Genomic DNA, 20,211 nt, shown 5'->3' with positions numbered 1-20,211 from the left:
AGTGCCGTCAATGCGAACAAAAGGTGACCGAGAGTGTAACCAATGGCACCCCATACCATCACGCCGGGTGATACGCCAGAATGGCGATGACGAATACACGCTTCCAATGTGCGTTCACCGCGACGTCGCCAAACACGGATGCGACCATCATGATGCCGTAAAAAGAACCTGGATTCAGCTGAAAAAATTACGTTTTGCCATTCGTACACCCAGCTTCGTCGTAGAGTACACCATCGCAGGCGCTCCTGTCTGTGATGCAGCGTCAAGGGTAACAGCAGCCATGGTCTCCGAGCTGATAGTCCATCCTGCTGCAAACGTCGTCGAACTGTTCGTACAGATGTTTGATGTCTTGCAAACGTCCCCATTTGTTGACTCAGGGATCGACACGTGGCTGCACGATCCGTTACAACCATGCGGATAAGATGCCTGTCATCTCGACTGCTAGTGATACGAGGCCGTTGGGATCCAGCACGGCGTTCCGTATTACCCTTCTGAACCCACCGATTCCATATTCTGCTAACAGTCATTGGATATCGACCAACGCGAGCAACAGTCTCGCAATACGATAAACCGCAATCGCGATGGGCTACAACCCGACCTTTACCAAAGTCGGAGTCGTGATGGTACGCATTTCTATTCTTTACACGAGGAGTCACAACAACTTTTCACCAGGAAACGCCGGTCAACTGCTGTTTGTGTATGAGAAATCGGTTGGAAACTTTCCTCATGTCAGCACGTTGTAGGTGTCACCACAGGCGCCAGCCTTGTATGAATGCTCTGAAAAGCTAATAATTTGCGTATCACAGCATCTTCTTCCCGTCGGTTAAATTTCGCATCTGTAGGACGTCATTTTCGTGGTGTAGCAATTTTAATGGCCAGTAGTGTAATTATATCAGAGACAGCAAAGGACATGGAAGAGCAGTTGAACGGAATGGATAGTGTCTTGAAAGGAGGATATAAGATGAACATCAACAAAACCAAAACAAGGATAACGGAATTTAGTCGAATTAAATCAGGTGATGCTGAAGGAATTAGATTAGGAAATGAGAGACTAAAAGCAGTGAATGAGTTGTGCTATTTGGGGAGCAAAATAACTGATGATGGTCGAAGTAGAGAGGATATAAATTGTAGACTGGCAATGGCAGGGAAAGCGTTTCTGATGAAGAGAAATTTGTTAACTTCGAGTATAGATTTAAGAGTGAGGAAGTCGTTTCTGAAAGTATTTGTATGGGGTGTAGCCATGTATGGAAGTGAAACGTGTACGATAAATAGTTTAGACAAGAAGAGAATAGAAGCTTTCGAAATGTGGTGCTTCAGAAGAATGCTGAAGATGAGATTGGTAGATCACATAACTAATGAGAAGGTACTGAAGAGAATTAGGGAGAAGAGAAATTTGTGGCACAACTTGACTAGAAGAAGTGATCGGTTGGTAGGACATGTTCTGAAGCATGTAGGGATCACTAACTTAGTATTGGAGGGCAGCGTGGAGGGTAAAAATCGTAGTGAGAGAGCAAGAGATGAATACACTAAGCAGATTCAGTAGGGTGTATGTTGCAGTGGGTACTGGGAGATGAAGAAGCTCGCACAGGTTAGATTAGCATAGAGAGCTGCATGAAACCAGTCTCAGGACTGAAGACCACAACAACAACAACAACAACAATAAGAAACCAAATAACAGTTTTCGTATTTCTACCTTCAAAATTACCTCAATAGTGACTTCTTTCGAAAATCCTTTCATCCCCTATCTCACCACTTTAGGAGTGGAATTTCGAATAACCTCTTCTTAAACGATGACTACAGTATAAGATAAACACCCTAACGAAATTTCAAGTTCCTATCCTTTGCAGTTTGGGCTGGGCAATGAGAAGTAAATGAATCAGCCTGGCCCTGTTTCACCCTCTTATGGCTTAACTTCCAAAAACAGTGAAACATATATTTTTTGGTTTCTAATTGAGAAACCAAACGCCAGTTTTCATAGATTTAGCTTTAAAAATGCTTTCACATTGAAATATTTTCATAAAACATTTCACCACCTATTTCACCCATTGGGGGGGTTGAATTTCCAAGAGTAGTGAAATTGCATATTTTTTATTTCTAGGAGAGAAGCCAAATACAAATTTTCATAGATTTAGGTTAAAAAATGCTTGCATAGTGAAATATTTCCATAAAAATTTCCATACTCTTTTTTGCCTCCAGAGGGGTTGAATTTAAAAAAAAAGTGAAACACGTATCTTATTTGTAAACGAGAAGTCGAACACCAGTTTTCATACATGTGTCTTAAAAAAAACTTTAGCAGTTCTTTAATAATGATTTATTTTCAAAAATTCTTCGCCCACTGTTTCTTCCTCGTAGGATTAAATTTGCAAAAACCCTGTAACACGTATTTTTTTATGTCTGACCGAGAAACCAAATACCAATTTTCGTAGTTCTAGCTTCAAAACTGTCTTAATAGCAACATTTTTCAAAAACTTTTCATCCTCTATTTCACCATTTAGGGACTGAATTTCCAGAAATGCCGAAATACGTATTTTTTATTTCTGATCAAGAAATCAAATACCAGTTTTCGTAGTTCTAGCTTCAAAATCGCGTTAATAGTGACATATTTTCACAAAGCTTTTCAGCTGCTGTTTCACCCCCTTAGGGATGGAATGTCGAAAATTCCCTTCTTAAACGACGCCCGCAAATAAGATCAACACCCTCTGCAAATTCCAAGTTTCTGTCCTTTGTGGTTTGCGCTGGGCGATGATGGGTCAATGAGTGAGTCAGTCAGTCAGTCGGGACACTGCTTTTATCTATAAATTACTGTTGAAGCGGAAAACTAGATGGAACGCGATACAACAGTTGTACTATGCACGAAACAAACTACTGCAACACAGAGGCTGAATTCCTAATAGCTGATTCGTAATAGCTATTCTATGTTGTGGACCAAGCTGAATAAAAGATATTGAAGCTAAGTTTAAGTAGCGTTCGTAAAATTTCAAACACAGTTTTAGAAGAAATAGGCCAGTGAGCAGAAAAATTTGAAATATTGCAGTAATTAAATAAGTATCTACACTCCAGTAGTGGGGAACGATTTTCTAGCGAGACACTGCTGCTAAAAGTTACGTAATAGGCAACTGTAGAGCGTAGTTTATTGTGGAATACGATACGGACAAAAGTTGTAAGAGTGCGAACGTTCTCAAATATGTCTTTTATCCTCTTGAACTTTTTAAATATTTTTTTTGGTCATTAGTCTCCTGACTGGTTTTATTCGGCCCGCCACGAATTCCTCTCCTGTGCTAACCTCTTCATCTCAGAATAGCACTTGTAACCTATGTCCTCAATTATTTTCTTCATGTATTCCAATCTCTGTCTTCCTCTACAGTTTTTGCCCTCTACAGCTCCCGCTAGTACCCTGGAAGTCATTACTTCACGTCTTAACAAATGCGCTATCATCCTGTCCCTTCTCCTTATCAGTGTTTTCCACATATTCCATTCCTCTCCGATTCTGCGTAGAACCACCTTATTCCTTACGCTATTAGTCCACCTAATTTTTAACATTCGTCTGCAGCACTACATCTCAAATGCTTCGATTCTTTTCTGTTCTGGTTTTCCCACAGTCCATGTTTCACTACCATGCAATGCTGTGCTCCAAACGTACATTCTCAGAAATTTATTCCTCAAATTAAGGCCGATATTTGATATTAGTAGACTCCTCTTGGCCAGGAATGCTCTTTTTGCCAGTGCTAGTCAGCTTTTGATGTCCTCTTTGCTCCGTCCGTCATGGGTTATTTCACTGCCTACGTGCAGACTTCCTTAACATCATCTACTTCGTGACGATCAATCCTGATTTTAAGGTTCTCGTCCTTCTCATTTCTACTACTTCTCATTACCTTCATCTTTCTTCGATTCGCTCTCAGTCTGTACTCTGTACTCACTAGATTGTTCATTCGGTTCAGCAGATCATGTAATTCTTCTTCATTTTCACTCAGGATAGCAATGTCGTCAGCGAATCGTATCATTGATATCCTTTCACTTGAATTTTAATTCCACTCCTGAAACTTTCTTTTATTTCCATCATTGCTTCTTCGATGTACAGATTGAACAGTAGGGGCCAAAGACAAAATCCTTGTCTTACACCTTTTTTAACACCAGCACTTCGTTCTTGTTTGTCCACTCTTATTATTCCCTCCTGGCTGTAGCACATATTATATATGACTCGTCTCTCCCTGTAGCTGACCCCTACTTTTCTCAGAATTTCGAACATCTTGTACCATTTCACATTGTCGACAAATCCTATGAACATGTCTTGATTTTTCTTTAGTCTTGCTTCCATTATTAACCGCAAAGTCAGAATTGCCTCTCTCGTGCCTTTACGTTTTCTAAAGCCGAAGTGATCGTCATCAAGCGCATCCTTAATTTTCTTTTCCATTCTTCTGTATATTATTCTTGTCAGCAACTTAGATGCATGAGCTGTCAAGCTGATTGTGCGGTAATTCTCTCACTTGTCAGCTCTTGCCGTCTTCTGAATTGTTGCATGATGCTTTTCCGAAGGTGAGATGGTATGTCGCGAGACTCATACATTCTAAACACCAACATGAATAATCATTTAATTGCCACTTCCCCCAATGATTTTAGAAATTATGATGGAATGTTATTTATCACTTATGCCATATTTGAACTTAAGTCCTCCAAAGCTCTTTTAAATTCTGATTCTAATACTGGATCCCCTAGCCCTTCTAAATCGACTCCTGTTTCTTCTTCTGTCACATCAGACAAATCTTTCTTCCTCATAGAGGCTTTCAATGTATGCTTTCCACCTATCCGCTCTCTCCTCTGCATTTAACAGTGGAATTCCCGTTGCACTCTTAATGTTACCACCGTTGCTTTTAATGTCACCGATTGTTGTTTTGACTTTCCTGTATGGTGAGTCTGTCCTTCCGACAATCATTTACTTTTCGATGTCTTCACATCTTTCCTACAGCCATTTGGTCTTAGCTTTTCTGCACTTCCTATTTATTTCATTCCTCAGCGAATTTTATTTCTCTATTCCTGAGTTTCCCAGAACACTCTTGTACTTCCTTCTTTCATCGATCAATTGAAAATTTCTTACGTTACCTTGTTTGTACCTGTGTTTCCCTTCCTAACTTCTGTGATGGCCCTTTTTAGAGGTGCCCATTCCTCTTCAACTGTACTACCTGTTGAACTATTCCTTATTGGTGTATCTACAGCATTAGAGAACTTCAACCGTATCTAGTCATTCCTTAGTACTTTCCTATCCCACTTACTTGCGTATTGTTTCTTCATGATTAATGTCTTAAACTTCAGCCTACTCTTCATAACTACTATTTTGTGATCTGAGTCTACGTCTGCTCCTGAGTACGTTTTAAAACCCAGCATCTGATTTTGGAATCTCTGTCTGACCATGATGCAATGTAACTGAAATCCTCCCGTATCATCCGGTCTTTTCTAAGTATACCTCTTCCTCTTGTGATTCTTGAACAGAGTATTCGCTATTACTAGCTGAAAATTGTTACAGAACTCAATTATTCTCCTCTCTCATCCCTTGTCCCAAGCCCATATTCTCCTGTAACCTCTTCTTCTACACCTTCCGCTACAACTGCCTTCCAGTCTCCCACGACTATTAGATTTTCATATCCCTTTACATACTGTATTACCCTTTCAGTATCTTCATACGCTTTCTCTATCTCTTCATCTTCAACTTGCGACGTCGGCATGTATACCCGAACTATCGTTGTCGGTTGGTTTGCTGTCGATTCTGATAAGAACAACCGTATCAATGAACTATTGACAGTTCCTGAATACACAATTAAATAAGTAACTATTGTTTTAGAGAAAGATTACTATTCTCAAAAGTTTCTAAAAAGCACAAGCTAACTATGCAGTCACGATACGTTACGAATTTCGCGCGGCACTCAGAGAATGCTCGAAACTACGCCCAGTATATCACGATACACGCAGTCAATGAAAGACAATGCGAAGACGTCATGAGCAGTAGAATGTTAGAATCTAGAATTCAGAATGGGGCACACATTGTATCAAATAAAGGCCACAAATGCCAAAGATAAACGCTGCAGTTTCTATCACAGTGAAAATGGCAAAAATAGTCTTCCTCTTTTGGTGGCTAACGGTGTGGATACTATGGAGTTTTCTGTCTCTTTCATACTGCCGCATTCTTGAGTTCTGTTCAACTTGAGTGGTTCACTCCCGCTCTTTTATGCTCGGAGACGAATTACAGTTTGAAGACAACTTTTTAAGGTGAATTTCTGTGTGCAAGCCACATTACAGAAGACGTGTGCACTCGATCCATCACTTTGTGTTTGAATTATAACAGTAACACAGTAATCTCAAGTCGTGGCGGACAAGCCCTCTCCTATGGAGTTCAATGATCCTGGGTGAAAAATATTGTGCAACAAAATATACATATTGATGTACGGTTTATTTTTATAAGCTTGATATTTTCCGAGACTCAACACTTTTCAAATACTTCTAGATTTCAGTACATCTCTTAAGGGAGAATCCGACCCCGAAAAGAAAGACACTTCACGTTAAAAAAATTGTAACTATTGCGTGAATGTTTTTGTTTCATTATTATTTAGCATGTATTTCTACAAAAACCACACCGCGCTACTTGTTACGCTTTTTGCACTGTTAATTTTTCACTTTTTGACGGTAATGCTCTCGATCACTCGGTATATTTCCCGATGTTTTTCTGTAATTATAGGGGATGTGTTTTTAATGCAATTGAACGTCATTAATTGACGTCGTTCATTTATTTCAAGCGAATGCGTAACGTATCTACACGCAATTAAACCTCCCACAGCTAACATTGACGTAGTAATGACTGCAGATTGGTTTACATTCGTTAGCGCAGTTCCCACTTCCGCGCAGCAATTTACATATTCTAGAGCCAGCAGTCAGTATAGAGTATGATCTCTCACCACGATTGGCGTTGTATCTCATTCGCTGAATACTCAATCGGCTTTAAGAGTACTTGTTATGACCCCAAAAAATAATGTCTCTGGCTCGAGATTCGTTTAGACACAGAGAATTACATTTCTTCACCCGAAATGTCTGCTATTTCATATTTCATATTGCCAGTACCGCTTGGTCAACATTTTTTGGCGAGGCAGTGAGTAGAAATACTGTGTGTCGGAAGTAATTTTTGCGAAGTCTTATATTTAAGGCGTCGATGTAAAACGGATGCTAAAATATTGAGAAAGTTCCGATCATTAGCTTCAAATTTCTTTAAAGTGACAGCTGCAGCGTGCAGGAGGAAACAGAGAATGCCCGGGAAAATCAGGAAAACACTCAGGATGTGTATCGCGAGAAACTGACCCCGGTAACAGTGCAGAGGTAACGCCCGGAGAGCCTCTATCACATATCACGCGCGTGAACCAATAGTCGAACAAGAGCAACAACACTTTATCGCTAATACTGACTCCGCTGGGACACACAACAATCCGAAAACAAAGGAAGTATGTTACAGTACGCTTGTACGCCCGCTGCTTGAATACTGCTCAGCAGTGTGGGATCCGTACCAGATAGAGTTGATAGAAGAGATAGAGAAGATCCAACGGAGAGCAGCGCGCTTCGTTACAGGATCATTTAGTAATCGCGAAAGCGTTACGGAGATGATAGATAAACTCCAGTGGAAGACTCTGCAGGAGAGACGCTCAGTAGCTCGGTACGGATTTTTGTTGAAGTTTCGAGAACATACATTCACCGAGGAGTCAAGCAGTATATTGCTCCCTCCTACGTATATCTCGCGAATAGACCATGAGGATAAAATCAGAGAGATTAGAGCCCACAAAGAGGCATACCGACAATCCTTCTTTCCACGAACAATACGAGACAGGAATAGAAGGGAGAACCGATAGAGGTACACAAGGTACCCTCCGCTTGCGGAGTATGGATGTAGATGTAGATGTAGATGATCACAGTGTGTTTTGGGGAAGTGTAAAGTGCTTTTACACGATCAAATTTCTGAAAATAAGTGTTATATGTACGCATGCTTCACACCACATCAGGATGCTGATAAAAAAGAACTGCCACACAAAAACTTGACAAGCTACCAGTACGAAATAAAACCCAAGTGGTCCTGAATAACCATGTAAACCGAATGTAAAGATGAAATAAAACCGAAAACCACTGATGATGGCACAGAGATGCTGAAACATGTATGGGAACTTTAAAAAAAAACGGTGTTTTGCATGACTTTGGGCACCTTACATCCAACAATTTTAACTGCAAACACGAAAAATACAAGAGCTGCAAACCAAAAAGATGAATAGCTAATATGAATATTCATAAATCGCCGACCTTCAGTCTCGGCGGAAAGCGTGAAAGCAGTAGGATAATATTTTGTGCGGAGGTCAGCTCGTATGACCTTACGTAAATTACCGGTTTGTATGCATATCCTCTTATTCAAAATTTATTAAAGGAGCCACTTGGAAAGCAACGTCCGTTGTCTTGTAACATGCGACGTAGTGGCAGGACTGTAAGAATCGCCTCACTGATTTGCGGAGTAGTTCAGCGTTCTTAGAGCTGCGATAGAGAGAAAAGCCACACTGCTTCTCTTTCATCTGCAGCAGCCGTTCACAATGATCGTTGTAAATTGAAAATCCAGCCATATGTGAAATTTGTATTGTAGTACTCTTATTAGTGATAAAAATATCTAAAAGTTAAGAAACAAAGGAATTACAGACATTGGCTGCGAGTGGGCGTTGATTTAGATCAATGGGGAAAGTTGAAAAGTTGTCTCGGACGGGGATTCGAACATGGGTCTTCTGCTTACTAGGTAGACGTTCTGACCACTACACCATCCGGACACAGTGGTCGTCGCAACTGCACGGAATAACCTAGCACGCCTCCCATCAGATCCAAATTCTCAACCTATCCACACACTACTGATGTAGTGCCCCGAAAGAACGGACAGCCACTCTTCAGTATGGATGCACAGGATGCTAAAACTCTTACGGGAATCTGCGGAATTCCGTGAGTAATGAGAGTAATGGGCAAAGGGTGCTACATCAGTAGTGTGTGGATAGGTTGAGAATTTGGATCTGAGGGGAGGCGTGCCAGGGAAGTAGGTGGAGATGTGTCCGGATGGCGTAGAGGTCAGAGCGTCTGCCTAGTAAGCGGAAGACCCAGGTTCGAAACCCGGTCCGACACAACTTTTCAACTTTCCCCATTGATGTAAATCAATCCCCACTCGCAGACAATGTCTGTAATTCCTTTGTATTTTAATTCATAGTGGCTGTTGGATCAAAATTACTTCTTTCGTACTTGTCCGAAAGAAAAGACACAGCATATATACGGGGTGTACAAACTCTAGAGATTGATCGATGAGAGGATACGGAACATAGAAGATCTAATGAACTTCTGTCCGGAAATGAATGGTTTTCATGCTAGAGACCATGTATTCAGTTACACATTGTTGGAGAGACTGCGCTGTAAACGTGTCGTACCGCGCAGCCACAGTTACAGTATGTGGTGAAAATGGTTTCCATGTACCTCAACGCATGCGTGTACGTGCCGTAGCATGTTGTCTCACACGTTCACACCGGCCAGGCTGCATCCGAAGAGTGTCAAAGCCAGCATGAATACGCTGCTCCAGTGTCTCCACATATGGAATGGGCTCTGCGTACACGATACTTTTCAGATGGCCTCATAACCAGAAATTGCACGGGTTGAGATCCGGTGAACGAGCAGGCCATGCTACTGGATCCCCCCGTCTGATCCATCGGTCGGGGAAGACGCGATTGACATGCGTTAATGGGGAAGTGGGCTGGAGCACCATCATGTAACAGCCACACAACCCTTCTAATAACCAATGGCTCTTCTTTCAGCAGGGGAGGCAAAGTGACCCGCAAGAAACCCCGATAGTTCCGGCCTGTTGCGGACGTGGAAGGAAAACTGGTCCCAAAATACGATCTCCAATTATCCTGACCCAAACATTCCGGCTGCACCGGTGCTGATGGTTCGCTGTTACCATATCAAGGGGGTTCTGCATACTATCCCACAGATAACTGTTGTGAAAGTTGAAGATACCACTCCGCGTAAAAGGCTGTCTCATCTTTGAATGGGATGAATGCCTGGTGAAGAAACCAGTGACAAAACTGCTCCCGAAATCTGTTCCTAGTGAGCCCTGCAGACGCTGTAAGTGATAAGAGTAGTAACAATTGTCACGGGAAATGTTCTACACGGTCGTCTGGCTTACCATGTACTAGCGGGCCAACTTCCCGGTAATGACACGGCGGTCACTTCCGCAGTGTTAATCACATTTTCCTCCATGTCTGGTGTCCGAACATTTCGGGTACGTCCTTCATGATTTCCTGCTTAATGAAACGACCCTGTTTCAGACAAACAGGTGAAACAATGTTGCAAACATTGAATGACGAGGTTGTTGTCGGCGGGGATAGGTCTTCTGATACAACTTTGCTGCCCTCCGCCCGTTGCTATTTGCCTTTCCGTAAGGAAATACCATGTCGGTAAGCTCTCGATTCGAATATGGAACCGTTTTGTACAACGCTGTATTACATCCACTACAACATGAGTCGCCCGGGTTCCCGAGTTCGATTCCCGGCGGGGTCAGAGATTTTCTCTACCCCGTGATGGCTGGGTGTTGTGTGTTGTCCTTAGGTTAGTTAGGTTTAAGTAGTTCTAAGGTCTAGGCGACTGATGACCATAGATGTTAAGTCCCATAGTGCTCAGAGCAAAAAAAAAAAAAAAAAAAAAAAAAAAAAAAAAAAAAAAAAAAAAAAAAAAAAACATGAGTCAGCAAGAGAAGTGAATCGGACACAGCGTTACAAATTACTATGGCAGGAGAGGGCTCAACGGCATGACGTCTGAGAACAGTACCACCCTCTAGGAGGAAGGGTGATAGGACCGTTGCTGTTCACAATATATATAAATGATCTAGTAGAAAGCATCGGATGCTCTTTAAGGCTATTCGCAAATGATGCAATTGTTTATACCGCAGTAGCAACGCCAGAAGATTGTAAGAATTTGCAGAACAACCTGCAGAGAATTGATGAATGGCGCAGACCCTGGCAGTTGACGCTGAACGTAAATAAATGTGACATATTGCGCATTCATAGGAAGAGAAATGCACTACTGTACAGCTACACTACTGATGACAGACAGCTGGAGATAGTGTCTGCCGTGAAATATCTAGGCGTAACTATCCAGAGCGATCTTAAGTGGAATGACAACATAAAACAGATAGTGGGAAGAGCAGACACAAGACTCAGATTCATCGGAAGAATCTTAACGAAATGTAACTCACCCACGATGGAAGTGGCTTATAAGGCGCTTGTTCACCCGATTCTTGAGTATTGTTCATCTATCTGGGATCCCTATCAGGTAGGATTGATAGAGTACATAGAGAAGATTCAACGAAGAGAGGCGTGTTTCGTCACGGGATCGTTTAGCTGGCGAGAGAGCGTTATGGGGATGCTAAACAAACAAATGCTGGCAGACGTTACAAGAGAGGCGTTGTGCATCACGGAGAGATTTGCTACTGAAATTTCGGGACAGCACTTTTCAGGAGGAGTCAGACAGCATTTTACTTCCCCCCCATATACAGCAAATTCGAGAAATTAGAGCCAATACAGAGTCTTACCGACGATCATTCGTCCCACGCACTATTCGCGAGCGGAACAGGGTTGGAGGGATCACATAGTGGTACTGAAAGTACCCTCCGCCACACACCATTAGGTGGCTTTCGGAGTATGATGTACATGTAGATGAGGAAACCATGCATAGTGTGGCTGCATGGTACAGCGCGTATTACAGCGCAGTCTCTGTAACATAGTATGATTGAATAAATGGTCTCTAGCATGGATACTAAGTTCATTACACCTTTTTCGTTTCGTATCCTCTCAACGATCAGTCTCTAGAGCTTGTACACAGTGGAAAAAATGACCTTTATAATTTCAAAGTAGCTGACATTCGTTGCTAAATTTGTACTGCATACAGTCCGAATGTGAAGGATAAAGATGTAGCTCGTTAATGAAAATTTATTTACGAGTAGAAGCACGAGTGTTCACGAGAATGACTGAAGCGCCCTGTCTTCTGTAATCGTAAACCAACCGCTATGGAAAATTGAAGAAAATATTTGTGAACTAAGGTGTGTCACATTATTAAACTATCGGACAATTTTCGACAGATTTATCGCACTAAAAGGGTCAGATCGCGATTAAATATTAAGATACGACGAGTTCCTTTCCTGTTTCATTCAAAACTCATGACTGAGAATCACAAAAAGAAGTACTGAGATGCCCCAGAAAATTACCCGAGCAGACATTAATAAATAGGAATATGCAAAAATATTAAAATGTTCATTTGTTTGTAGCAGAGTACATTTGGCGCATACATTGTTTGGTGAGAAAGGGGCTGAAATCGTTTATAGTCACCAGTGAAATAGCTGCCATAGTCGGAGGACAACTTACGTCGTTGCAGATCAGAAACAGAAAATATATTTTCTTTTAAAAATCGACTTATTGTCAACTGGAAGCATACGACCTTTGTAACTGTATAATAATTTATTACGTCACGATCGCTTGAATAAATGTAAAATAGTCATTTTATCAGTTTAGCAAATAGTTGCGGTCTTCGGGTGTGAGAATATCCACTACAAAGCTTCGTACGGATATACAACAAAAACAGTTAGGCATTTCGAAAACCGTGAATTGTTCTAAAATATTTCAGTGAATTTACATGATAATGTTCACATGTCAAGAGTCTTCATGTACCATGTCCTCTCCTTGTCTTTTATTGCTTTTCATCTTACGCATGGCTTTCACTATGATTTACTATGCAATCTCTGTCTCATTTGTTTCTTTTTGGTTTTCACTGAAAACTGCGTTAGGGTAGTTGAGCAGCTCGCTGAAATATTCTTTCCATCCTTCTAAGACTGATTCCGCATCCATAATCTTGTTTCACTTTTTGCTGTAGATGTACCAACTTCTTCAGCTGGATCTTTTTATTACTGTTTTATAATGTTGTGAAAATGTCCTACTGCCCGGGTTTCGGGTATTCAGTTCCACATTTGCAACAGTTTTTGTCAGGTAATTTCTATTTTCAATTCTCAGCGCACTCTGCACGCTTCTAGACATGTTTTCTTTAATTTTTTGTTATATGAGTCCTGTAGCCATAATTCACATGATTTCTTCCTTCTCCCAACTATATCTACGCAGTCTTATTAAATCATCTTCTTCTTATCTGTAGGGCTGGATCTTTATCCGCAGAGTCTGTCATGGCTGTCTTCACGGTGTGCTACCCTTTCTACATCTCTTCTTCATCATATGGATTTTTAGTACATTAATAGGGTCATTTATTTTTAATTGAAGCTCTTTGCGTTTTTCCTCATTTTTAGGTTTCCCACGCCAAACCCAGGATTTCCGTTCTTTGTTTTCTTACCAGACATGACCTTTTCTAGGTGTAGCTTGGCTTGAGCAGCAAATGGCCGGACGCACTCTGTGCTCCTCGTCGAGTTAGACATATTTCACCAGCTGCCTGTTTTTCATGATCTACCTGAGTGACGATTTCCCATCTGGTGGGCACCACGTTCCTCTGTGAATTTTCGTATGTGGGAATGTTGCTGAACTGATAACCTCGTTGTCTGTCGTGGAAAATGTTATGATCTTGAACCCGTTAGTGTTGGTATCGTCTTGCTATCTGCACTTTTCTATTTTCTTTGCCTACTTTTGCTTTAAAATAGCCAGAAAGTACTTAGGGACTTCTTAAACGCTATCTAGTCCTTTGTAAAATTTTTCTTTTTCGTCATCTGTCTTGTCCGCGGTAGGGGCATGGACATTGATGAAGGTTACGTCATAGATTTCCTGCTTGACTGTAATGTATGACAAGCACTTGGTCAGAGCTTTGATCTCCTTTGCTTGATTTGTCGTGCTCTTAATGACAACAGAATGCGTCGGAATTGTCTTTAAGATACTCCTCCATTGAGTATTATAGTGTTCCTACATGTTTCCCATACCTCTTCGCCTATTCATCTAGTTTCTCGCAATGCTGCTACATCTAATAATGTGTTATCTTTTGAAACTTCTGTAACACCCACTGCACTTCCTGCTAATATGACTTAAATGGTCCGTGTATCTAATGGGCCCTGTTAAGTGAGAAATGCATCTACTCCGAAGAATAAATGAAGTCAGTGAAACGCAGGTGCAGTTACAACCGAATCGCCCATACCCTGTACTTGCAGCAGTGACGACAAGAAGAAAATACTCGGTTAAGGTTACATGAATATAAATTTTCGCCGGCTGGAATTACAGTGGTTAGTTAAACGTGGAAAATGTTATAAGTTTAGTCAATGAATTAAAGGAAATTAACGATTGTCAGCTCAGTATGTGAGCAAAACTACTGTAATTACAATCACTCTTTGTTAATGGCGAAGCACTTATATAAGAATGCTTGGTTTTGTTGCAAGGCGAAAACAGCACAAAATTGATGCTTACTGCTCTAGCGTGATTTAAAGTTGATATGTCAAGCGAGCAAACACCTTTCAGTTAGGTAGCAGCCCATGGGAATCAGTTAGTTATAATCAGAGAAAAACAAAATGTTATCACGAGGAGACAGTAAAGTTAATGCAAAAAATAGTGACGTCACCCACTGTAATGCTTACAGGCTTTAATTTTACTCAAAGGTTATTTATGTTTATTCGTTACTGAATGCTGTCATATAGCTTAAATTTCATCGTAGTCATTCAGTGGTCACTTTCCTGTGAGTTCAGTCACGTAATCTGCAAAGTCAAGATTTCGATTGTAAAATAATGTCAGGGTCGTGATATGATTTTACTGACTCATTGGTCTTGTAACTTCAACTTTTATTACTATTCATTAAGAATTACTGTTAATCAATTTGTGCAAATACTACTTTTTTGGTTCAAGACATTAACACATTTGTGACTGGCTGCAGTTGCATAAAAATGAAAACTTATTTATTCATGAGAAAGTAAAACAAAACATATCTTTTTCTGAATTTTACTTTTTTAAGCACTGTCTTTCAAATTACTGTTTGCTAGACTGAAGAACTTGCGTTAATGATTGTTTTTCAAATTATTGAAACTTTAGTTACTGTTATTTTATTTCATAAAAATACTGTAATAGCTTCCTAATCATTAGAACTCTCGCGGATCATCAGTAATGGCTAGATATTTTGCCTTGGTAAAAGTGAAGGTCAGATCTTTGGTGGTTGGTTGGTTGGTTGTTTCGGGGAAGGAGACCAGACAGCGAGGTCATCGGTCTCATCGGATTAGGGAAGGACGGGGAAGGAAGTCGGCCGTGCCCTTTGAAAGGAACCATCCCGGCATTTGCCTGGAGCGATTTAGGGAAATCACGGAAAACCTAAATCAGGATGGCCGGACGCGGGATTGAACCGTCGTCCTCCCGAATGCGAGTCCAGTGTCTAACCACTGTGCCACCTCGCTCGGTGATCTTTGGTGAAAGTCAGTATTATGTAAATATAAAATTAACTACGACGCTGGCTAGCCGTAGACCAATGTGAACAAGTAATTAGTTGGATCTTACTTCAGGTTGAGAAGTCGTCGGTGGAATGTAAGGCATTGTTCATTGACGATGTGTGTCACAGGCTGCGCTTCTTGTAGCTCCGCAACAAATGAAACTTGACCCACAGTACTCGTGTTAAACTGTATCCTCTTGCGGTATTTATACTGTGCCCATACTTAATGCCATATATTCCGCCCTTCCACATCAAATTTTTCGCCGAGCCGTTACGTACTTTAGCACCACTAAGTTACGACCATTTCCCAACAAAAGAAAAGCCGGAGCGCTATTTGACTCGACTGTCGCTTTCAACGCTCTCCTTACGTTCTCACTGCGCCATACTCATCTGCTGGCGCGCATATGCACCCAGCGACAACGCACCTGCCACTTAACTAAACTCTCTGACAATATCGCTTCACCCTGACTAAGCTAACTTGTCCGCTTATAACTAGGTTACAGCTAACATTTATTTATCAGTTATTAGTGACCTTCCGTTTTAAGCTTACTGCAATTTAATTAAAGAGAATCAAAGCAGACGCGTTTCGCTTTTATTTATCTAGCATCTTCTGTTGTTATTGCTATTTCTTTATATATTCGCCAAACCACTGCTTCTTCCCTCATTGCCAGCAGCACCTGACGTCGAAAGACTTCGTTTCAAATATGCACTTGGCAGTTTTTGCCATTCTGCATTATTTATTGCGCTTCAGCTGGGTTATTTACACTTCACCTTTGTAAACTCAACTGAAGTTGCGTGTGTTTCTCACTCTGCACACTGCGATAAATAAAAGTGCAACGCTTCTGGTATGATTCTCTGTAATTATACTGCAGTAAGCTCAAGATGGAAAACCAATAATACCTGATTTTAAAAGCTACTGCGGAAGGTGGCCCTGCAAATAAATGTAACACTTATCTAACTTTACAGCGAGAAAACATTCTATTTCATCGTACAAACATTAGTACACTTGTTTACAAACTTTGAATCATAAAAAAAATTCATCGAAAAGTAAAACTGGAAGGAAAAAGTTTGGTAGAGCACAGAGTTTGGGCCCTGAACGGTTGAGGCTTGGGACATTCCAGGCAGCTATGATGAAATCGTTTATCATTTTTTCTTGCGAACTTATCTTGCATTAAGTCCCTCTGATATCTGAGACTGATCTGGTGACTTTTCAGTTTGATTAAACTTTTTGGTATACGATAGTCAGTTTGTCCACCTTCCCTTCCCTGCTTTCCTGCACACACCAACCTGGAGGACCAGGAAATCTCCTGTCAGGGTCGCCATAACGTGGCTGAAGGGAACACTTTAAAGGCGCTGGTCATTACCCTTCACCCTTCCCATCAAAGGACAGGATTTACTGGTTTCAAACATAAAGAAGTGTATATACCTGTTCGACGTCAGTATATCTCTCAAGACTTATCATGTAGTCATTTACTCTTCCTCCTTCTTCCAAATGGACTTGGGACCAGCTACGGCCCTGCCCTACCACATTCATATAGAAACGTACTGCATTTGTCTGTTGGCATTGTTCACCTCCTATAGTGATAAAGTAAGTGATGGGAGAGTATCAGGAGATGGAAAGGAATAGGGAGGGTGCGAAACATGGAGGAAGATGGGATGCTGTGAGGCATACTTTGTCATAGTTTGTCACACCTTGTCTGGCTCCGCTGCTGAGACCTGTACAGATAGGTTAGGGCCCATACTGAACTGGATTACCACTACAGCTCTGCCTGCAGCGTTCCGGCCAGCCGTTACGTCTGACAACAGGGCCACCAGAGGAGTTATACCTTCAGTCTGCGCTCAATTGCTAGCGTCTGTGGTTTGTGTCACATAAACAGGTTATTTCAGACACTATGCAATGATTTAAGGTATTACAGCGATAAATTTTTCAATTGAGTAAGAATGTCAGAGTTAGTGGAGGTGTGCTGAGATGAACTGACCAAAAGGGTACTCTTCTAAAGAAAGCCATCTCGGTGGAACGAAAGATTTTCGTAGCATTAAGATAACCAACTGTCTAATCAGTAGCTAATTGGTTGGTTGTTTTGGGGAAGGAGACCAGACAGCGTGGTCATCGGTCTCATCGGATTAGGGAAGGATGGGGAGGGAAGTCGGCCGTGCCCTTTCAGGGGAACCATCCCGGCATTTGCCTGGAGTGATTTAGGGAAATCACGGAAAACCTAAATCAGGATGGCCGGACGCGGGAAGTAGCTAATTATTTGTTGTTTATAGTGACATTTACAATTGAAGAGTGTCACTCAAAAACCTGTTAAGTGCCAAAAAGTTGCATAAGAGTTATATTGAAAAATGTATCACAAGATTTTGCATTTTATATCCGAACATTAAATGTATTGTAAAATAAATAGAAGGGCAATTGTAAGTAGATTCTTATATTTAATTAATGATACTACATGTCACATAAGTAGTACGAATTGTTAAAGTCAGAAATATGAAACATCGAGGGGTCCTCGCTGAGAAATGTACCACCGTTAACTTAGAGCTCTTCAACTTTTTTATTGTTGCCAAGGAATTGGCAGAAGACTGAATGCTGATGAAATCTTGTTAAGTCAACGACTTCAAATTTGTAAGCATATGTAGCAGACCTTCCAATAACATGCAGGTCTTCAGGTACAAATGCCTTGTACAAGCCTCTTCCTCTTCTCGAAGTCACTGTCACATGGCAAGTGCTTATTGCCAGATACTAAGAACTTTTTCCAATGATGTCAAAATTTCCAAGTGACCCTAGACAAACAAAAAGGAAGATCAACAGACTCTTTTTTCTGTAGTGCTAAATTGTCACTCCCTAATGTCAAGTATGGTTACTGTATGGTTAAATGATGATGGCGTCCTCTTGGGTAAAATATCCCAGAGGTAAAATAGTCCCCCTTTCGGATCTCTGGGCGAGGACTACTCAAGAGGACGTCGTTATCAGGAGAAAGAAAACTGGTGTTCTACGGATCGGAGTGTGGAATGTCAGATCCCTTAATCGGGCAGTTAGGTTAGAAAATCTAAAAAGGGAAATGGATAGGTTAAAGTTAGATATAGTGGGAATTAGTGAAGTTCGGTGGCAGGAGGAACAAGACTTTTGGTCAGGTGAATACAGGGTTATAAATACAAAATCAAATAGGGGTAATGCAGAAGTAGGTTTAATAATGAATAAAAAGATAGGACTGCGGGTAAGCTACTACAAACAGCATAGTGAACGCATTATTGTGGCCAAGATAGACACGAAGCCCACGCCTACTACAGTAGTACAAGTTTATAAGCCAACTAGCTCTGCAGATGACGAATAAATTGAAGAAATGTATGACGAAATAAAAGAAATTATTCAGATAGTGAAGGGAGACGAAAATTTAATAGTCATTGGTGACTGGAATTCGGTAGTAGGAAAAGGGAGAGAAGGAAACGTAGTAGATGAATATGGATTGGGACTAAGAAATGAAAGAGGAAGCTGACTGGTAGAATTTTGCACAGAGCATAACTTAATCATTGCTAACACTTGGTTCAAGAACCATAAAAGAAGGTTGTATACATGGAAGAATCCAGGAAATACTAGAAGGTATCAGATAGATTATATAATGGTAAGACAGAGATTTAGGAACCAGGTATTAAATTGTAAGACGTTTCCATGGGCAGATGTGGACTCTGACCACAATCTATTGGTTATGAACTGTAGATTAAAAGTGAAGAAACTACAAAAAGGTGGGAATTTAAGGAGATGGGACCTGGACAAACTGATTAATCCAGAGGCTGTACAGAGTTTCATGGAGAGCATAAGGGAACAATTGTCACAAATGGGGGAAAGAAATACAGTAGAAGAAGAATGGGTAGCTCTGAGGGATGAAGGCAGCAGAGGATCAAGTAGGTAAAAAGACGAGGGCTAGTAGAAATCCTTGGGTAACAGAAGAAATATTGAACTTAATTAATGAAAGGAGAAAATATAAAAATGCAGTAAATGAATCAGGCAAGAAGGAATACAAACGTCTCAAAAATGAGATCGACAGGAAGTGCAAAATGGCTAAGCAGGTATGGCTAGAGGACAAATGTAAGGATTTAGAGGCATATCTCACTAGGGGTAAGATAGATACTGCCTACAGGAAAATTAAAGAGACCTTTGGAGAAAAGAGAACCACTTGTATGAATGTCAAGAGCTCAGATGGAAACCTAGTTTTAAGCAAAGAAGGGAATGCAGAAAGGTGGAAGGAGTATATAGAGGGTCTATACAAGGGCGACGTACTTGAGGACAATATTCTGGAAATGGAAGAGAATGTAGATGAAGATGAAATGGGAGATACAATACTGCGTGAAGAGATTGACAGAGCACTGAAAGACCTCAGTCGAAACAAGGCCCCAGGAGTAGACAACATACCATTAGAACTACTGGCGGCCTTGGGAGAGCCAGATGAGCAAGATGTATGAGACAGGCGATATACCCTCAGACTTCAAGAAGTATATAATAATTCCAATCCCAAAGAAAGCAGGTTTGACAGATGTGAAAATTACCGAACAATCAGTTTCATAAGCCACAGCTGCAAAATACTAACGCGAATTCTTTACAGACGAATGGAAAGACTAGTAGAGGCCGACTTGGGGAAGATCAGTTTGGATTCCGTAGAAATATTGGCACACGTGAGGCAATACTGACCTTACGACTTATCTTGGTTCAAATGGCTCTGAGCACTATGGACTTAACTT

This window comes from Schistocerca piceifrons, chromosome 8, assembly GCF_021461385.2.
Source record: "Schistocerca piceifrons isolate TAMUIC-IGC-003096 chromosome 8, iqSchPice1.1, whole genome shotgun sequence".
NCBI classification, from domain to species: Eukaryota; Metazoa; Arthropoda; class Insecta; order Orthoptera; family Acrididae; genus Schistocerca; species Schistocerca piceifrons.
The sequence above is the reverse complement of the archived record's forward strand: the minus strand, read 5'-3'. Positions refer to the sequence as shown.